This window comes from Myxocyprinus asiaticus, chromosome 15 (assembly GCF_019703515.2).
Source record: "Myxocyprinus asiaticus isolate MX2 ecotype Aquarium Trade chromosome 15, UBuf_Myxa_2, whole genome shotgun sequence".
NCBI classification, from domain to species: domain Eukaryota; kingdom Metazoa; phylum Chordata; class Actinopteri; order Cypriniformes; family Catostomidae; genus Myxocyprinus; species Myxocyprinus asiaticus.
In genome coordinates this window covers 25,554,481-25,576,437 of record NC_059358.1, presented here as the reverse complement: position 1 = coordinate 25,576,437, position 21,957 = coordinate 25,554,481, and the positions used below count along the sequence as shown (strand labels likewise).

Below are 21,957 nucleotides of genomic sequence, written 5' to 3'. Positions count from 1 at the left end.
GGATTGGTTTTAACGGCGTACCTGAACAGATCCGATGCTGCAAGCACATCTGCGTAATGACACTACCAGGAGTGCCAACACAAATATCTCGTATCCTGGAGAACAAATGTATGGCCACTCTTTGTGATTAATTTAATCATGGTAGACATCCGTTTATTTATTAAAGTTGCTTTTCCACACCATTCAAAATAATAGATGAACAATATAAAAATAAATACTCAATACTAGGAGAAAAGCTTCAGTGTGCTTTTTGGAACCCTAACATATAGCCCAGTTCTATAAAATTATTGTTTAGCTTACTTTTGAAAAAATGCCATCAAAATTCCCTGTATTAAATTAAATAAATTACCAAACGAAAAAATAATATTGTTAGGCCTAGGCTATATAATTAACTTTTCTTTACACAAACTTAAATTAGCCTTACCCTGTTCTGTAGACGAACAATTTGGCTGAATGACATTCTCAGAATGTTCTAAACTTTTTTCAAGACTATCAGAACTATTTGTTCAATGCTGAGTTCACTTTCAGAAAACTAGCTGTTGAACATTTTAAAACTTTTAAATATTTTAAATCTAATCCTCTTTACCTCGGATCGCATTTGCTGAGTTCTTCAGTAAATGTAATTTGCATTTTGATGCTAAAATTAATTTTAGATGACAATCAAGTTCAGTTGGTCATTAAAAGTTGCTGGACAAATATACGGGACATAATGCAGTTGTGATGGCAATGCTTTAGATTAGATGATTGTTCAAAATTGCCTATTGAATATCTGGAATGTGTCATATATGTAAACCCTGATATTGCACCGCATACATTTTTCTTTAATAGCTGTGCACACAGCATATACACATCAATAGATGATCCTTATACTAAGACCGAAAGTTTCCCCCACTACTTGGTGCAGGTTGCCAGCTTGAACAAGGCCATGACGATTCGCCTTTGGGTCGGAACCAGTGGCAACCTGCGATAGGCGCAACATCAGGACCAATATTACAGTCCTATCAGAAGGGCAACTGTTCCCTTTTGATTGCAATTCCTCCTCTTCTGATTGCATTTATTTGTGAAATTAAAATGACAGTAAGCTGTCTAATTTCAATGAATTGTCTCAATACTCTCTCCATTTGACCAAAACTTCAGTTGAAAAAAATTAGAGACTGGGAGGCGAAAGGTACACAATTAACGATATACACACACATTTCTGTATGGAAACGGCTTAAGGGCAGATTTCTTTTGCGATAAACCAAAACTTATGCGACAAAGTCTTTTTTTAAGCATGACGTCATCATGCACACCATTTTTGTCGATAAAAGGCCATTTGAATGGAAACAGGCAGAAGACGGCAAATTTCTCACAGCATTTTCACTTTATCGATAACAAAACTTTTTCAAAAAAAAGTGTGAAAAGTGGATGGAAACTAGGTTACAGTCACAGCTTCTCCGGGGACCGTCTTGACTCAGACTAGTTTAGTAGATGCAAAGAAGCGTGCAGATGCCTCCATTGTTTAACCTGTTGCCTGTGTGCAAGATCATGGGTTGCTGTGAGAGGCTTTGTGTGTGAGTGTGTGTCAGGTTTTGCCTACATTTTGGGGATTAAATGCCCTCACAAGGATAGTTTTTCCTATTGAGACAGAAAGTTTGGATGGGACATATCGCTTTTCCTTTTATTTACATCACAACTTTGAACTCTGATTTGCCTAGTACTGAGTTGCAGGTGGTAGGAGTATGGACATTCTCATTCGAGAGCATTTAATTGGACCACAATCTCTGTAGCGTGAATCATTAAAGGAATAGTTCACCCAAAAATGAAAATTTTTTGATAATTTACTCCAAGTTGTATCTGAGTTTCTTTCTTCATCAAAACAGAATTTAAGATTTTTAGGATTTCATTTCAGGCCTCCTCCTTTAAACAATGCAAGTGAATGTACTCCATTTTTCTTGATGGTCCAAAATGCATATTTAGGATGCATCAAAATAATCCACATGACTCCAGTCGACAAGTAAAGTTTTCTGAACCCAAACGATTGATTATTTTTAGAAACAAAACAATATTTTTAACTACAAATGTTCACTTCCGTACATCTCTGTGACACGCGCTCATGAGAGGGATGATGTAAGCTCGTTGGTAAGGTCATACGTGGAGGAGGAGGCAGGAAGCTCATCATTTTTTACAAAAGTTTCATTGTCTTTGCTGTAGATTTGTATTTGTATAAGTGTATTGTTCAAAATGCCTCACTAATTGTTTCTAACAGTGGGATTGCTATGGTCCAATTGTGGCAGCACATGCTCTCTGCATCTGTTGACATTGGTTGGCATTTACTACATGTGCACCACCATGTCTCCATAGATCTCTGCCTCCCCGAGACTTGTGATTGCGCCGCTGCTGCGGCCTCCTCCATCTCCCTCAGTTCCTCATTGGTGTATCCGGGCTCAAATAGGTAGGGTTGGGTGAAAAACTCCATCTCCTCTTCTCTTCTAAAATCAAAATCCTCCGACATCGTGTTTGAAATTGTTTTGGACTGTTTTGGTTTGTGAACGGCGCTTGGTCTGTGGTCTGTGCAAGTTTCTCTTGTAAACAATGATGCGCTTCCTGCCTCCTCCTCCATGTGACGCGTGACCAAACCAACGAGCTTACATCATCCCTCTCATGAGCGCACGTCACAGAGATGTACGGAAGCAAACATTTGTAGTTAAAAAGTATATAAGTATTGATTTGATTACAAATTTTGGCATCTTGGCAAATCTGAGAATTTATTTTTTTGACATTGTGCTCTCTTGAGGAGGGACATGTGAGATTACTTCGAACTTTTTCTAAGGACAAACATTTTAGAAGCAGAATTCCATTTGCTTTCTGTTTAATCTCATTGCTGTCTAGGAGAAACAATTGCGATATTAAAGAGATCCCATATGTGATGATTCTTTCCTATGGGTTAGCTCACTAACTAGGCTATTTAATCAAACCACAAAACAAAAATGCAGCAAAAACACACACCTCCAAAAGCAATGGTTACAAAAACACTAATATATCACACTTTATGAAAAACACGCACACACACACACACAGAAAAAAGCCCAATTCCACAAGGACTGGCACACACACACACTTGATTACACACTGACAAACACCATTACACCCCCGAAAACCCAATTACACACTCTGAGGCTGAGGAGAAAAAAATGGAAACGCACACAACCGCACTTCTACACAGAAACACACACACAAGCAGCACCAGCACATACATTAAGCTTAGCACTAACGGTCATTTGAGGGTCCTTTTAATTCAGTGCACTATTGCCCTGGTGCTTTCCCCCTTCATTGACCCTCCCTCAGGCTGTCCATCTCCTTCTCCTCCTCTCTCTCTCTTTCTGTATGTACTGATGATTATTACTCTTGCGGGAATGCTGAAAAGAGTGTTAGTGTGGCAGAAGTGGGATTAGGATTTCACAGCCCACTGGATTACCCATCATAATGTATGTGTACCTTAAAAATGACTCACACAAACGTGCACATATTATCATTAGCACATTATCATCCCCTGAACCTACACCTACCCCTAAACCTAACCCTCTCAGAAACCATTTTGCAATTTTAGATTTTATTCAAGACATTATTTAGTATGTTTATTAATGACTCCATGAAATCAAAATTAAAGTTTTGTGGCTTTAAACCATTATGTGTTAGCTTTGAGGTCAAGGATATGCAAGAGTACTCCTAAAAGTTGACAAAATTCACTATCTGCTTATATACGTATTTGAAATGTGATCTTTCTGTTCCATGAAACCAGACCAAAGAATATTAAAGGAATAGTTCACCCAAAAATGAAATTTTGTTGATAATTTACAGTTTCTTTCTTCATCAAAACAGAATTTAAGAGTTTTAGGATTTCATTCCAGGCCTCCTTTAAACAATGCAAGTGAATGTACTAAATTTTTTTGACGGTCCAAAATGCATATTTAGGGTGCATCAAAATAATCCACATGACTCCAGTCGACAAATAAAGTTCTTCTGAGCCCAAACGATTGATTATTTTTAGAAACAATTTCAGTATGAACTCAAATATTTATCTTCAAATTCTTCCAAGATCAAATTATCAGGGCTATGCTATACACAAGGTTGGGGAGTAACAGAATACATGCAACGGGATTACGTATTTAAAATACAAAATATAAGTAACTGTATTCCACTACAGTTACAATTTAAATCATTGGTAATTAGAATACAGTTACATTCAAAAAGTATTTTGATTACTGAAGAGATTACTTTGCATTTTATTGTCATTTATTTCATTTAATATTTAGTACTTTCAGATGGAAAACATTTACACATATAAATGATGTGATCCAAAGTGCATTTGAACAGCGGTGAAACACTTTCTTATGATGTGTTACATTCTTACGAGCAGACAGAGAAGTAAGTTTGGAGTAAGTTTGGAGCACAAGAAATAGAAATAAACCTAAGCTAAAATGCTTTTTCTAACCATTTTACATGCACGTTACCAGACACGATCATATTTTTTTATCAAGAAAATTCACGTTGTATCATAATTTATTTTGAAATTATGATACAAATTGAATAAAAACCTTTGATATTAGGGGAAAAATCGTATTCTTGATAATAATTTTTGTATTGTTTTCCTGTAAAAATATCAAAAAATCAATTTGATTGATCTTGTTTTAGAAACAACACTGCATAAGATATTTAGGTGTTTCAGAGAATTTATTTTTAACATGTGTATTTTGTCTTACTGTACTGACAGAGTTTTTATAGTCAAAACAAAAATCTACCAGTGCTGAAGAAGTAATCCAAAGTATTTAGAATATGATACTGACCTTGAGTAATCTAATGGAATATGTTACAAATTACATTTTATAGTTTGTATTCTGTAATCTGTAGTAGAATATATTTCAGAAGTAACCCTCCCAACCCTGGCTATACATACACATTTTACAGCTCTCTATTCTTACAGTGTGTCAACAATTGTTTGATTTGTTTCAAGTTTTGCAACTTGGTCTCATAGGATCATGTTACTATAAGGATTGCTCCGATACCAAAATTTTGGCTTCGGTACGATACCAGCCCTGGTACCTCGTTATCGATATTAACTCAATACTTAGGCAACAAATAAAAAAAGCCTCAGATTTTTGATGAAATTACACAGAAATGTATTGACAAAAAGAACTGCATAACGTCTTATAGATAAAAATTATGCCTCTTCTGTTTTAATCTTTCTGGATTCCATGCTAAATGTTATGATCAAATTGTGTTTAATCAAATACATAATGTACAGATTTGATCAAATGAAAATATAATAATTTATAAATAATTATTTTTGGTAAAAAACAAAAAAGATGTACAACAGAGCTTTACAGTATTAATGAAAACAATCTAATTACCTGAGGCTGCAATAGCTGAATCACAGTATGCTGATATTCAGTACTGGTATTCAGCTTTTGTGATATTGCTTACAGATAATAATACTACTAATAAAAACATTTAGTATTATATTATTGTTATTATGAGTATTATTGCTACAACTTTGAATATTACACTTTAATACAGTAGTAATGTTTTTCATAATGTCTTCAATTTCATGTATCCAGTTAAATAAAGCTCTCATTTCAGCAGGACTTTTATTTTGAAAGACCTTCCTGTTTTTGAAGTGTTCATTATATCAAACTTCCCGTGACTCGCGAGCTGAAATCTCTGGTGAAAAAGGTCATTTGAGAGTTCACAGCCGTTTATAAACTAAACACTGCTCTGCAGCTCTGCTGATGGATACTATTGGACACACTGCATGAAAATCAAGCAGTAGTAGTGTGTTGTGTGTGTGTGTGTGAAGGAGATGACAGAGCAGAGCGGAGCCTCTCATTCATTCTGTGGTGCGCAGTGCATGTGACTGTGTGTTATTTAATTAAATGACATCCTTCTGTTGTTTAATGATCACACTTGGCCATATCAAGAATTTTTTTTATTATTATTTTCAAATAGTCTTAGATTTCATCTCAAAACTCTTATATTACATTACATTTTTACTACTTTAATACATTAATATGGTACCGAAATTAACAACAAGACGATATCGTACCGTTTTACGTTTTTTGGTATTGTGATATTTCGTTAGTACCTGTATACCATGCAACCCTAGTTACTATACATACATTTTTGCTAAATAATTTTTATGTTGCTTGTTGTTATGTGCACCCCCCCGCCCCAACAACATTGTGCACGGAAGAGACACTCGCGCAACCGCAGCTACATATGTTACAAAAAATGTCTGTGATTAGCCAAATGTTTTTAGCTTTCACTCACCAGTGTTTGAGTGGTGTAGTGGTGAAGAAGTTCAGCACCGAGATCTTTTCACTGCGTGCTGAGAGTAAAAGTTTTGACTCTTTCTGTGTGATGTGAGTCCAAAGACTAGATCCAAGCAAACCATTTGTTTTTTAATAATATCTCATTTAAATTCCTTTCTGTTCTCTACAGTTAGTTATTTATCAAAAACAACAAAAGAAACATTTCATTCTAATCACACATACCATGAAAGCTGTAAAGAAGCCATTCGACCAAACACTACTGTTTTGCCACAAGTCCCTGCCACAGGTCCTAAAGAGACAGTACCATTTTAGCACTTGTTCTACATGTCTGTAAATACTTGAAAATAGTACAAATTAGGCATGTAAACAACAAACATGTAATGATATACTGTATATATGCAATACAATATATGCAATTTCAATACATCATATTTATTGATAAAATACATGGACTGTTATTTATTAAAAAAAAAAAAGCTAAAAAAGCTTGACATTATAACTGAAATATACCCAAATTAATTTAAATTAAAAGCTAAATCTAATCATGATATCGTTATATATATCGAATCGTGACATGAATCACAATGCGTATCGTTTTGTGAGGTGGCTGGCGATACCCAGCACTACAAAAGACTGGGGCACGAGTCCTGAAGATCACGTCAGTCGATGCAATGCAGGGGTTGCTTCAGCGATTGCATTTTTGATGTCGCATTTGCTTTTTCAGATACTATCGGTTAAGTTTAGGTTTAAGATTTAGGGTAGGGAGGTAGGTTTTATTGATTTAAAACTCGATTGAGCATTAACTTTAAAAACCTGTTTGGAAGAACATTTAACTCACTTTTGGGTCATTCTTCATTTGCGGTGGAAAATGGTGTCCCTCTCCAATTTGCAACAGTAGAAATCAACTTTAAATACCAATAAATCGTAAAGTGTTTGCACATTTGTATTCTGTAGCGTGAAAGCAGTTTGTGCATTGTTAAAAGTTACATTTGTTTCTTAATATACATATTTTATTGAGTTTGAGAGATATCATGTGTACCAAAATCTGCATGTCCCCCTTGTACCTCAAAGAGGTATCCTGGGATGTAATTGCACCAATTAAACATTTTTAACACAAATAAAGTGGTTACATTATGAAAATAGATTTAATTTAACACATACTGTATATATTAATTATATTGTTAAAAAAAATAGATTTTTTTTAGATATTTAAAATAGATATTTTAAGAAAAAGTTGTGTCCTTCAACTTAATGTCTGTGTTGTTACAACAATGGAAATGGGCCCTTTTTTGTAATTAACATTTTTCATTGATTCCTACAAAACATATATACAAGAGCAAAACATATATATATATATATATATATATATATATATATATATACACATGTGGAATCAACATTTAAACCCCACAACCACCCCTTTTCCTAGTCTTCTAAAAGACCCTTCTTTAAAGGCTGCTAACCTCCCCATTTCCGAGCACCACTCCTGAAATGTGGGTGCTCCAGCCGACCTCCAACCTCTTAAAAGAATCTGTCTGGTGATCATGACGCTAGTTAGGACCCAACTCTTTAGGTGTCTATTCTCGCCCAAAATACAGAATCTGAGTGCCCAATACATCACAAAAAATATCTGAACCTTCAACCAAAACTCCTGGATCTTAACACATACCCAAAAGACATGAGTTATGCAGGTGGGTGTGTCTTTAAGACCAAGCCTATACAATCTAGAGGGGGTCCAATAAAATCGATGTAAAGTCTTGAATTGCATAAGGCGCACCCTTGCATCTCTAGATGCAGATCTGATGTTTTTTAGAATCCTAGCCCACTCTCCCTCCACCGATACCAAGTTTAAATCTTTCTCCAATAATCTCTTGAGAGAAGTTGAAGCTCCGTCCCCCAGACTCTGAATTAGCAGGGAGTAATACACAGATGCCTCATGACCTTTTCCAAAAGCAGTAATCACCACTCCCAGAGTATCTGCCGCTTTAGGTACAGAGCAGGTGGCGTAGCTGTAAATATCTAAAGAACTGAGATCTGAGAATCCCAAAATGTTGAACCAGATTTTCAAAGGATCTCAACACTCAACACACTTAATACACTCGGTGACTCATATAGGTCACCGAGTGTATTAACCTCCCTCACAATCCACTCTTTCCAGCAGAAAGAGGACTTATTAATACATAATTTGGGGTTAAGCCATAAGCTCAAGGCAACATTTAAATAAATGTCAGAATTAAAAACTCTGGACACTTTTGTCCATACCGAGTGTAAATGCGAGATAACAGGGTAATTTAAATTCTCCGGTTAGTTTGATAGAAAGGCTTTGCAATGGTGAAATAGGGGCAAGAACTTCCTTTTCAATACAAAACCAGGGAAGGGCACTCTCAGGTGGAAGCGACCAGTGAGCCAAATGTCTGAGACCGAATGCATAATAATAAAACAAAATTTTTTTTTTTATTCAAAAGGCCTAGCCCACCTTTATCAATCGGCCTATGCAGTTTACTGAAATGTAATCTGGGACGTTTCCCATTCCAAATGAAGGACTTCACTATGCTATCAAATTGTTTGAAATAAGAGAGGGGGATATTTATAGGGAGTGACTGTAGCAGGTAGTGGAATTTTGGAATACAATTAATTTTAATAGCATTAACCTTCCCAATCATCGATAAATGTAATGAAGTCCACCAGCCCACATCATTCTAAAAAATTTTATTAAAGGGAACAAAATTAACTAAACCACACAAATTTGCTGGGAATAAAATACCCAAATACTTAATGCCCTGTTTGGCCACTAGAAGATGCCTGGCAGAAAAGCCGTTATCGGGCAATATGCTGTCAGTGCCAAAGTTTCGGATTTAGACCAATTAACTCTGTATCCTGAGAAATTAGAAAAGGAATTAATAATTCTGTGGAGGCAGGGCATAGATCTAGAAGGGTCAGAGACGAATAATAAAATATAATCTGCGTAAAGCAGAAGTTTATGCGCCACACCTCCCACCATCAACCCTGGAAAATCCTCCTCCTTTCTTATTGCGGCTGCTAATGGTTCCAGGGCAAGACAGAACAATAATGGGGAAAGAGGGCAACCCTGCCGGGTGCCCCTATCCAGAGTAAAATAATCTGAAATTAATCCATTTGTTTGTACCGCCGCTACCAGGTGTCTATAAAGTAACTTAATCCATCCAATAAAAGTATTCCCGAACCCGTAAATGTCCAAAATCTTAAAAAGATAATCTCATTCTATCATATCAAATGCCTTTTTGGCATCAAGTGAGATGGCTGCAACCGGAGTCTGATCATTCGTCACTGCCCACATGACATTGATAAAATGCCTAATGTTATCAGAAGAGCTGCGGCTCTGAATAACCCCACCTGATCTGTATGTATAAGAGATGTCATAACTTTACTTAATTGGTTAGCCAGAATTATTTGACAATATTTTTACGTCTAGCTGGATCAGGGAAATTTGATGGTAACTCTTACACTCACTTGGATTTTTGTTCTTTTTAAAAAGCAGACTGATCCGTGCTTGTGTCATGGTTAGCGGAAGCTTTCCATTCTTTAATGATTCCGTATAAACTTCTAACAAAAGTGGAGCCAGTTCTTTAGCATAAGATCTAAAAAATTCAGCAGCAAAACCATCTGGCCCCGGAGACTTGCCTGTAGGCAAGGCCTTAATTACCTCGCCAAGCTCCTCCAAGTTTATCTCAGAATAAATAAATCTTTTTTGCTCAGTTGTCAGCTTAGGGAGTTCTCATGGTTCCACAAACTTTCTAACATCTTCATTGGTAGACGAAGATGTGTAACTATAAAGATCTAGATAGAATTCTTTAAAAGCATTATTAATATCAATGGCTGAGGTAAATATTTCACCACTAGCAGATTTCACTGAGGGAATAGTAGAAAAAGACTCTCTGCTTTATATATCTAACCAAAAGCTTCCCTGCTTTGTCCCCCGACTCAAAGTATGACTGTCTTGCTCTGAATAGCCAAAACTCCACCTTCTGTGACAAAATAGTATTATATCTGTATTTCAATCAGGTCAATTCTCTGAGGCCATCAGACGACATTCTGTGCTTCAGCTCTGCCTCGGCACTTTTAATATTCCCTTCCAAATCCACGAGTTCCCTGTCTGTCACTCACTCGAAGTTGTGTCGATGTAGTGACACTAGGGGTTCGGTCTAGAGAGCCCCAATCACCTTTGCTTTATTCAGAAAAGGCCAATGAAAATTGGTGAGTGGAATTTGCATGCCACTCTCCACCCCAGATATACGGGTATAAAAGGAGATGGCGTGCACCACTCATTCAGACTTGTTCTTTGGAACCGAGTGCATGTGTGTGTTCGTCCCGTCACCTTGATATCAGTGCTGGATTTTACGGTGCATATCGGCGGTCACCCTCGCACGGTCGAGTGTTGTGCTTCCCCTGGGCGCTTCGGTGGCTGAGTCCTCAGGTATAAAAAAAGAGTATATTTAAAAGAGTATATTTTCTTTAAAAAAGCTCGCACAAATGATTGGGGTCTTTTTAAAGATGCCCTTTCGCCTTTGTGCTATTGGGTGTGGCTGTTATCTCTCCCCACCGGATGGTCACAAAATCTGTGTCGAGTGCTTGGGTCGCCAGCACGCCGAGGCAGCTTTTGTGGATGGGTCATGTTTTCATTGTGAGAACTTTCCCATGAGAACGTTGCGGTTGTGGCTCTCTTTCTTCTCTGTGAAGCAGAGAGCCACCGCGGCTGCTTCCCGACCCGGTCCATCCTACGCTGAAACTCAGGCGGCTGGGTCAGCGAGCGCCGTGGGCGATTTGGATGTGGATATGGGAGCTTCTCCACCGGCTCAGTTCCCACGGACCTCCCATCCCCCAGCACGCTAGATTGTAGATTGTGTCAAAAATAAAATTATAAAAGACCACATTCCAACATTAGTGCAACAGTCAAACCCCGAACTTCCCCCCGAAACAAACAAACAGAATAATACGTGTGCATTAACCCTACACATGACAGCGCCAACCGAAGTTCATCCCTCTAAACTCAAACAGTGCATGTACGCCTACGAGAGTCCCCGTGACAACTTTGCTGTCAGATTGCTCAAGTCTGGTGCTTCTGTATACATTTTGTGAGACAGAATTACATAACAGAAGAAAATCCATAATACAAACTCCAGCCAATAGGCAGAACAAACACAAAGAACGTGTAGATTCCTTCGCATAACTGTCCAGAAGGTGCGATCCTTCACAAAACAAACTCCAGCCTGTAGCGGAACCAGCAAAAAAAAAAAAAAAAAAAGCTTTTCAGTTTCCTTGGACAGTCAAACGAATGTTCAGTGAGCCGGCTGTTCTTGAGAGAAGTAGATGATCTAATCCTTCCAATGTCCTGCAAAGAATACTCCACAAAACAAACTCCAGCCAATAGGAGGCATAAACACAAAGAATGTGCAGATTTACCCACACACTGTCCCGAAGGAGTGCCACTCCACAAAACAAACTCTAGCCGCTAGGCGGAACAAGCACAAAAAGAAACAAAAAGGCGCCCAGTTTCTTCAGACAGTCAAGTGTATGTTCAGTGAGTCAGGTCCACTAGGCAGCAACATGAAAAATCACCAAATGGCGTACTCACCCCATTGTCTCTATGAAGGACAATGCTTGCTGTGGGCATGTAAATATTTTGCAGCCATCCTTAGTATCTATTCTCAATTTGGCTGGAAACATCAGTGCAAATGCGACCTTCCATTGATGTAAGAGTTTCTTGCATTCCTTAAATCGATCACGTTTGTCTTTTGTTGAATTTGCAAAGTCTGGGAACAAGAAAATTTTGTGGTTCTTTCAAGAAAGCCTTTCTTTACTCCTCACGTAACACGAGATCTTTATCGGATGATCTCAGAAATTTGGCCAGAATTGATCGGGGCCTGTCTCCCTCAGCGGATCTCCGAGCCGGGACTCTGTGGGCTCGCTCGATTTCCAGATTATGTCCTGTTATGTCGAGCAAACTCAGAAAGAGCTTGTCTAGGAATTTTACCATATCTCGGCCTTCCTCATGCTCAGGAATTCCAACAATTCTGACATTGTTTCGCCAATTACGATTCTCAAGGTCTTCCAACTTTTCCCAAACGCGTTCCAAATCTACTTTGGTCGCTAGCGGATTAGCAGCTTATTCCATCTCTGATGACTCCAGATAATTGATCCGTTTCTCGACGTCCCCGATTCTTGTAACCAACTCAGAGAATTTCGTCTCCATCGCAATGATCGATCGACGTATTACAGCAAGATCCTCCAAGTCTGCCACGACCTACTGTTACAGACATGCTCAACAGTTGACGTTGAATTTCTCCCACCGCAATATCCAAACTGAATCCCTGGTCTGCGGCCCTGTCTGGGGTATCAGCTTGAGCATGTAAGTGTCTTTTAATGTCTCCAGAGCCCAAGGATTTTGAATTCTTTGACATGATGACTTCATAGAACTGTTATGTAGCAGGGTGTATCGAATCTCACTGGTTTAAGATACAAAAAGAATTAAAAACTATCAAAGTGTGCAGCGCTCGCCATTCACACGTCCGACTCCCTGCATGGCGCCACGCGACTCCCCCGGAAATGGGCCCTTTAAGAAAAGAGGGAATTCTATTTGGACTACTTCCTTTGTGTAAATGTCACTATAGGTGATGGTTGATCTGAGGTGTGCATGGTGAGTTCATTGTTTCTTATTAAATTTCATATATTTTACAGAATTTCTGAAAATGTCATGTACCACACTATATCAGAGTCTGTGGTGATACAGTCATAACTTGCAGATTTAATGGATTTAAATATCGATTTTGATAAACATAATCTCATTAATATATCCAAAATGTCCCCTGACCTTGAAACTACCATGAAGCCTCCATTTTAGAAAAGTCCAGATTTGTGCAAATACCACAAACTCTATAGTATCTCCACAGGCAATAAACCGACAGAAACCTGGGCATAATGTTAGTTGTCTGTGGTGTTACATGAAATTGTAACATATTTTTCCTTCAGAGCCAATTAATCTTACTGTATTATTTGACGTTTTCAAATCTTAGTGATTTTTACCTTCAAGAACAAACACTATAAAGTTACTACAGTTTATTTGTCATATCTTTTTTTCCCATTTGTGTCAAAATAAATAGAGATTACAATTCTCCCTTGATAAAAAATGTGGTCTAAGCTGAAAAATGTCACATAAAAAAAAAAACTGAAATTGTAATAAAATAATTACATTGAATTCTTAAAGTTATTGATTTTTCTGAATAAATCCAACTCGATTTTTGCCAAGGGTGTCACACTTAACAAGATTTTTTTGCTGCAGAGATCTCACTCTTCAGTTGGAGGTATGACGCACTTGCCAATTAAGAAGAGGGGTGACAAACATACCGACTTACCCCAACTCTCTGTCTCTGATTCCATCACGTGGAGCTCACAACAGGATTACAGCGCGAGCATAAACAATTGTAAAAGAGTGATTTAGGATGCGATTCATGGAGTAAATTTACCGTGTGAAAGTGTGATTGTGTATTTATCCTCTCGAGGCTTGCCGTAGAATGCTTATGTCCATATGCAGCTCTCAGTGAGTAAAGACATCAAGCTCAAATAAAACTGATTGTTGTGGCTTCCTTTTTTTTATTTCATTAATCATTTTAGTGTAGGAGAAAAGCGAAGAAAAAATGTTCTTGTGTAGTGTCAGGGTTGTATGTGTTTTTGTTCCATGCCATGTTAGTTCCTGTTTCCTTGTCATGTGATCTTGTCATGTGTTTCCCATGTTCTTGTGTCTTGCCCTCAGTGGTTCATTGTTTCATTAGGTTGTTAGCAGTCTTGTTATCTTGTTTAGAGTTCTAAATGTTCATTTGTTTTCATTGTCATGTGTGCTCCCTTGTCCAGGTATTTAACCCTCATGTTTGCCATTGTCCATGGTCAAGTCAAGGTTTTGTTTCACGTTTGAAAGCACTGTAAATAAACTGCACTTAGATCATCGCACATCATCGTCTCGTCGTCTGTCTGTTGCCAGCATCGTTACAGTCAGCAAGAGCAACTCATTGGACACTAAGCATAGAATTCATAGAACACAAGAGCATGCCCTGGTGACAGGATGATTTTTTTCTCTCTTGCTGGATTAACTCAACAGGGAGTCCCAACGGTCAAGGGATTAAGGAGAAACATCTGAGACATAGCTGATATTTAAAAAGAAACAAAACTGAGAACATTAAGTATTCTAAGCTGTGAGAGTGCAACCAACGAGCAATGAAATTTTCCTCTGGAAAAGGTGACATAGAACAATTTACCATATTACCAGCTGTACTTTAGTGTGTTTATGTCTCTAGGGGTGATGTTGATGTATATGTTGTGCTGTGTATGTGTTATATAGGAGAGACTGTGGTATTTGTGTTTATGTTCCTTATGGAGTGAGTGCAGGTCTCGAGGTGAATGATAAAGTGTTATGTGTATGATTGGTTTGGCCAGAAGGTTCAGATCATTAGACTGCTTGACACAAAGCTCTCTGAAAGAAGAGTCACTCACACACAAGGCACCGCACATACAGCGACAATCATAATCTACAGATCTGTCTTTGTCTTAGATATCAAAGTGCTCCTGAAGGATTTTTGTGTGTTTTCTTTGGGCTTTAACTCCCCCTGGTAGATAAAGGGCTCATTAACCCAAAACTGAAAATTCTGTCATAGTTCACCCTCATGTTGTTCAAACCCGTATGACATTGCTTCTTCAATGGAAAACAAAAGGAGATGTTAGGTGGAATAAATGGTGACTGAGACTTATTCTGCATTCCAGATGAAGTAGAAGGTGGGAATATCCAAGCTGAAATTTCCCACTTCCAACCATAGTGCGTTCCAGTCAATCAGACATCATGACCACATGAACACAAGCCAAATGCAAAGCCTTCCAGATGCTAGCTATCTGGCTCCATAGTAGCTATTTCACAAGCAAAATAGGTGAAAACAAAAGCATTGACTGATACACAAACAATTCTTATTAACATCCTCTTATATTTATTGTATATTGCATGTTCATATATTCCGTGCAGGGAAAATACTTTTGTTTTTATGTTTCACCAAACAGAGCTCCAGTTTCTGCTTGGTGGTCACCGCCATCTTGGAAATGATGTCAAATGGAGTTACTTGCTGAAGTCAGAGTAGATTGATCAACCCTGACTTCACTTGTCAGATCTCCTACTTTAGGTGGCATTCCAGTCATTATTTTCAAGTAGGAGGTGGGAAAATTCAGAATTCCGAGTTGTCTGGAATGCACTGTTAAATTCTATCCAACATCTCAAGTCATACAGATTTTTTTGTAACAACATGAGGCTTTTACATGAACATATGATGACAGAATTTTGTGTGTCAAGATCTGAAACATGTAGCACTTTCAGCTTGGTATGTGTGTTTGTATGTGTTTTATGTGGCTTGTTATTGAGTGTTTTTTTTTTTTTTCATTAATATGTGAGTCACTGCACCCAACATCAGCGGCAAATGAAGAAATTGAAACAAGAGGAAGTAATTACATTAGAATCACAGATGACTGTGTATTTATGGTGGTACATTCAACTGTGAATGTGTGTGTGTGTGTGCGAGTGTTTGAATTTCTTTGTGCTGCTGTGTGACAGACAGAAGGGTTGAAGATGACTGTGTATTCAGACATCACAGCAGATCTGCTAGGTTTTTATGAAAGCACCAGGGAGAAGTAAAGAAAAGATGATGAATAGATTTGTTCATAGAAATGATAAGGAAAAAGGTCAGGAGGAGAATTTTTGTGTGTAAGTGTGAGAGAATGCTGATGGAGTTAATGGACCTCTGAAAGCCTATTAGCTCTACATGGTGTCCATCATTTGAAGATCAATAATTGCTAATCTACACATGAATCTGTTCGTCATACTCACTGTTCATGCATACGTATATAATGTGTGTTCTGACAATCATGTCTCAGTAATAGAGGACTCACTTAGAAAGATGGTAACACATCAAGAAAAAAAACTCAATCAAGCAAAGAGAGAGGAAGAGCGAGAGAGTGGGGTGAGAGGTGGGGGAAAGTGAGAAAAGAGTGGGATTGAAATTCTGACCTTTGTGTTGTGCATTGAATTCAATGAACAAACATCCCCAACAAAAAGCTCAAAACTTTGTGTGATGTCTTACATGACACTGAATGTATTCATTCAAAGGCACACAGACAAATTTGGCTCAAACATTTTAATTATAAATTGGCTGATTCAAATTGTGAGCTTCATGATGTTATTTATCCAAGTTCCTGGTTGGATCTGTTTTTGGTCCCGGAACAACATTCCTATCAAATCATCATTCTGTGGATCTAATCCGAACCATAACCAGTGTCTGAAATCAGAGTGAAAAGATACATGTATTAGAATGTTGTTTAAATTCTATTTTGATTTACTCACCCTCATGTTGTTCCAAACCAGAATGATGTTAAATCATAGCAGAATGTCTGAGCTGTTCTCTTCCATATAATGAAAGTTGATGGGGACACCAGGCTGTCAGAAATGTCAAAGCACCATAAAAGCATCATGAAATAGTCTATATTACTTGTGCACTATATTCCAAGTCTTCTAAAGCCATATGAGAGCTTTTAGTGAGGAATAGTATGAAATTTAAATCACTATTCACTGAAAACCTTGATTGACAGCCATTGTCACCAGCAGCTTGAACATTCAGCTTAAATGACTTATTTTTATGGAAGAAAGTCATAAGGGTTTGAAAAGACATGAGAGTGAGTAAATAATTACAGAATTCTTTCTTTGGGTGAACTATTCTTTTCAGTTCATAACCCCAGCCCAAAGCCTAACCTTAACCCTGATTGAACCCTAAAATCAGATTGGTTGATATGAATATTGTTCCAGGACCAACAACAATGTTAATCTTGGAACACATCCTAATTAGGTAAATCACACTAAGGAAATAGGGCCAATCAATCTTTCAATCTGTAAGATTATTTTGAAAGAATGACAGGAACGGAAATATACTGTAACAGTTGTAGTATTGATAAACTGTAAGCCTCCATTGGTATGGTATATATCTGCTCCAGTTAGGAGCACTTTAATATATGTATGTGTCGTGGGTGTCAGTGTGAGACTGAGCGACTTCTTGAGGAGTCCCAGACACCAGTGTCTGTCTGTGTAGAAAAATGGTTCCAGTATGGAGCTTTAAATTAGACTCACAGGTGGTCAGTCCAATAATGTGTGCAGTTCAGCTGGACAGCACTGAGGCTCAGGCAGGAAACCGTTTAGATCTTTGGCTTTTTATTCAAGGGAGAGTTTATGCACAATGCAAGGTGTGTGTAATTAATCTGAACCTGTGCTAATGTGTGCAGCGTACAGTAGTGTACAGTATGTGTCAAGGTGAGATCAATGCAATCACACACCGACTGAGTGAGAGTGTTTCTGTTCCTGTTGCTGACAGCACGCTGCACGAGTGTTTGTAGCCTGCTAGCCTGCTTAGCTTTACTTATTCTCATAGTTCGTTGTTTTATCCTTTGTCATTTTACTGTGTGTTTCCGGTTTTTCCACTTTTCTACTGTTTCATCTGTGTGTATTTTACCTGTTGCTGCTGGCGCCTAGCTTGAGTCTGTGTTTGTAGCCTGCTAGCTTTTCATCATCGCTTATCTATCTGTTTTCAGCTTTTAATCCTTAACATCTGCCATTTTTCAGCACGCATCGGGTTTTCCCCTGCATTATTCTCTTATCGCGATTCAACTGCGTGCATTTTCCACATGCATCCGCTTTATATTTTTATCGCGATTAAACTGCGTGCATTTTACAGCACGCACCCGTTTGTCTCCTCTGTGTTACACAGATTATTGCATCGATCACAAAGCGCTGCTTATCGAGAACAACCATAACAACAAACAATTGTGTGAGGGATTCACATCGATCTCAAACCCTCACTGCTCAGCAACAACAAACAACAACAATCAATTGCGGTAAGTCATGGCATCTGCTCATGTTATTTCTTCCTGCATTGCATGTCACATGTTTACAATAGCTTCTTCCGTCAACAGTGGGGATTCACGTGTGATAAATGTAAGGAATTAGTCAGGACGAGAGAAGGTTAATGAGTTAGAGACATGCATCCAAATGCTAGTGGAGGTCAGTGAGAAAGAGAAGCCGGTAGATACTGTTTTGGATGTGGACAGTGCAGAGAGCAACACACACACTTTGGTTCCGGCTGTAGAGCCCCTCAGCAGGGTGTTTGGGTGACATCTCGGCAGCATACTCGCTCAGCAAAGCGACACCACTCTCCCGTTCCTGTTAGGGTTTCCAATTGATTCTCCCCACTCAGTGATGCACCCACTGAGAATCATGTTGAAAGAGCCCTTGTTTTTGGTGATTCTATTGTAAAGAACGTGGAAATAGAGACTACAGCCACTATTGTTAAATGCATTTCAGGTACCAGAGCATCCGACATCAGATAAAATGTACAAGTGCTGGCTAATGCTAAATGTAGATTTTCTAAAATTGTTATTCATGTCGGCACTAATGATGTCCGGCTTCGCCAGTCGGAAATCACTAGAGATAATGTTAAAGAGGTGTGTGAATTTGCAAAAATGATGTCAGACACTGTAATATGCTCTGGCCTCCTCCCTGCTCATTGTGGTGACAAGGTTTATAGTAGATTAGTGTCACTGAATGGCTGGAAGTCTGAGTGGTGTCTGGAGAATAGAATAGGATTTATAGACAATTGGAAGAGTTTTTTGGGGTAGACCTGAAAGAGAGATGGACTCCATCCCTCCAGGGAAGGTGCTGGTCTCCTCTCTAGTAATTTGGCTCATAGTCTTAATAATGATAGTATTTCACTAACTGAGGCCCAGGTCAGGAAGCAGACAAACTGGTTAATCCAAACATCTGCTAGCTGCCTTGAGACATCACACAGGTCACATAAACTACAACACATAGAGACTGTATCACCTAGATATCACACAGAGACTGTGTCTGTTCCCCGAACTACCAAACACAAAACTCTCACTAAATCATTTAGAAAAAATGTGATTAAGGTCAAACTTGAACAAAGCAAAAAAATTAAAGATAAACATCATATGAATGTAGGGCTACTAAACATTACATCTCTTTCTACCAAAGCACTAACTGTAAATGAAATTATTACAGATCATAGTTTGGATGTGCTCTGTTTGACTGAAACCTGGCTTAAACCGGATGAATATATTAGTTTAAATGAATCTACTCCCCTAGGTTATTGTTATAAACATGAGCCCCCTCTGAAGGGTCGAGGAGGAGGTGTTGCTACAATTTACAGTGAATTTTTTGGTGTTACTCAGAGGACAGGATATAAATTTAAGTCTTTTGATCTAATAATGCTTAATGTGACACCGTCAGATATAAATAAAAAAAACTCCCGGGCCTTCACGTGATGCGTGACCTTACCAATGAGTTTGCGTCATCCCTCTCATGAGCGCAGGTCACAGAGATGTAGGAAGCGAACATTTGTAGTTAAAAAGTATACAAGTATTGATTTGTTTCTCAAAATAATCAATCGTTTGCGTTCAGAAGAACTTTATTTGTCAACTGGAGTCATGTGGATTATTTTAATGCACCCTAAATATGCATTTTGGACCGTCAAAAAATGGAGGACATTCACTTGCATTGTTTAGAGGAGGCGGCCTGAAATGAAATCCTAAAAGTCTTTAAATTCTGTTTTGATGAAGAAACTCTGATACATCTTTGATGGCCTGAGGGTGAGTAAATTATCAGCAAATTTTCATTTTTGAGTGAACTATTCCTTTAAGAAGTCACAAATTGATCCTGGAGAACTGGCTAATTATAGACCAATTTCAAATCTCCTGTTTATGTTGAAAATACTAGAAAAGGTAGTATCCTTCCAAATATGTTCATTTCTACAGAGAAATGGTATATATGAACAATTTCAGTCAGGATTTAGGCCTCATCGCAGTACAAAGACTGCACTTATCAGAGTTACAAATGACTTGCTCTTATCATCTGATCGCGGCTGCATTTCACTTCTTCTAGTGCTTTTAGATCTTAGTGCTGCATTCGACACGATGGATCACGACATTCTCTTGAATAGGCTAGAGAATTATGTTGCCATTTTTGGAGTTGCATTAGCATGGTTTAGGTCCTATTTAGTAGACCACTACCACTTTGTCTATGTAAATGAGGAATTGTCAAACCAAACAAAAGTAAAGTATGGAGTGCCACAGGGATCAGTTTTAGGGCCTCTGCTTTTCTCCTTGTATATGCTTCCCCTGGGAGATATTATCAGGAATCATGGAATAAGTTTCCACTGTTATGCTGATGATACCCAACTTTATATTTCTTCAAAACCTGAAGAGATTTCACAACTCTCCAAATTAGCAGAGTGTATCAATTAAATAAAAGACTGGATGGCCAGAAATTTCCTTCTACTCAATTCCAACAAAACAGAGGTACTAATTATTGGACCAAAAACCTCTAAAAACAAGCCGCTAAAATATAATTTGACTCTCTATGAATGTACTGTTACATCATCTTCAACAGCAAAGAACTTAGGTGTTATATTTGATACCAATCTGTTCTTTGACAATCAAATTATCAATGTTTGTAGAACAGCATTCTTCCACCTAAGAAACATTGCTAAATTACGATACATGCTCGCTGTTGCTGATACCGAAAAAGGAATTCATGTGTTCATGACCTCAAGACTAGATTATTGTAATGCATTACTGGGAGGATGTCCAGCAAGATCAATAAATAAACTTAAATTGGTTCAAAATGCAGCAGCCAGAGTACTTACTAGAACCAAGAAATATGATCATATTAGCCCCATTTTATCGTCGTTACATTGGCTACCTGTTAAATTTAGTATTAATTTAAAAATTCTGTTAACTACGTACAAAGTTTTGAATGGTTTAGCTCCACAGTACTAAAGTGACCTTCTGACACGCTATATTCCATCATATTTATTACGATCACAAAATTCTGGTTTACTAATAATTCCAAGAATATCAAAATCCACAAAAGGAGGTAGATCCTTTTCATATTGGCTCCTAAACTATAATAGTCTCCCTAACACTGTTCGGGATGCAGACACACTCACTCAGTTTAAGTTTAGACTAAAGACTCGTCTATTTAGCCAGGCATACACCTAATTCATCCTTCAACTCACAATTAGGCTGCTTTAGTTAGGTCTGCTGGAACCAGAAACATTGATCATGATCCATAACTCTGCAATAAATTGAATGGCATCTATGCTAATATTATTCTATTTGTTTCCCTGTCTCAACCTCGGGACTCCTATCCTGAGGTCACCAGAACTGGCTGGATCCAGCTCCATTCCTGCTTCGTGTTGGACTCCACTGCTATCTGTCACGGAGTGATGATAACTAATAGCAGCCGGTGCCAACCAAACATCACTTCAGTCTATTATGATGGACTTCAGAGGATGAACTGATGCCAACTCCAACCATAAGACATGGGATACTTCATATGCCATTGCCTGAACCTCGGACTTAGGATAGACCTCACCGAAATTACCGGCCAGGTTGAACCGCGATGCACCTAACTGATCTCTTCCTACATCACCTCGGTCTAATGATGGACTACACTCTTATAATGGAATACATAGACTATCAATTAATTGCCAACAAAACCCTTCATCAGCCAACTAACAAGGAC

At 38.1% G+C, this 21,957-nt stretch overlaps 1 protein-coding gene across 2 annotated transcripts in view; it reads left to right on the top strand.

Annotated features, from left to right (window-relative positions):
- LOC127453280 (small conductance calcium-activated potassium channel protein 3-like) overlaps positions 1-21,957 on the top strand; it is a 116,031-nt gene that overhangs the window by 24,216 nt on the left and 69,858 nt on the right. The window lies entirely within an intron of this gene.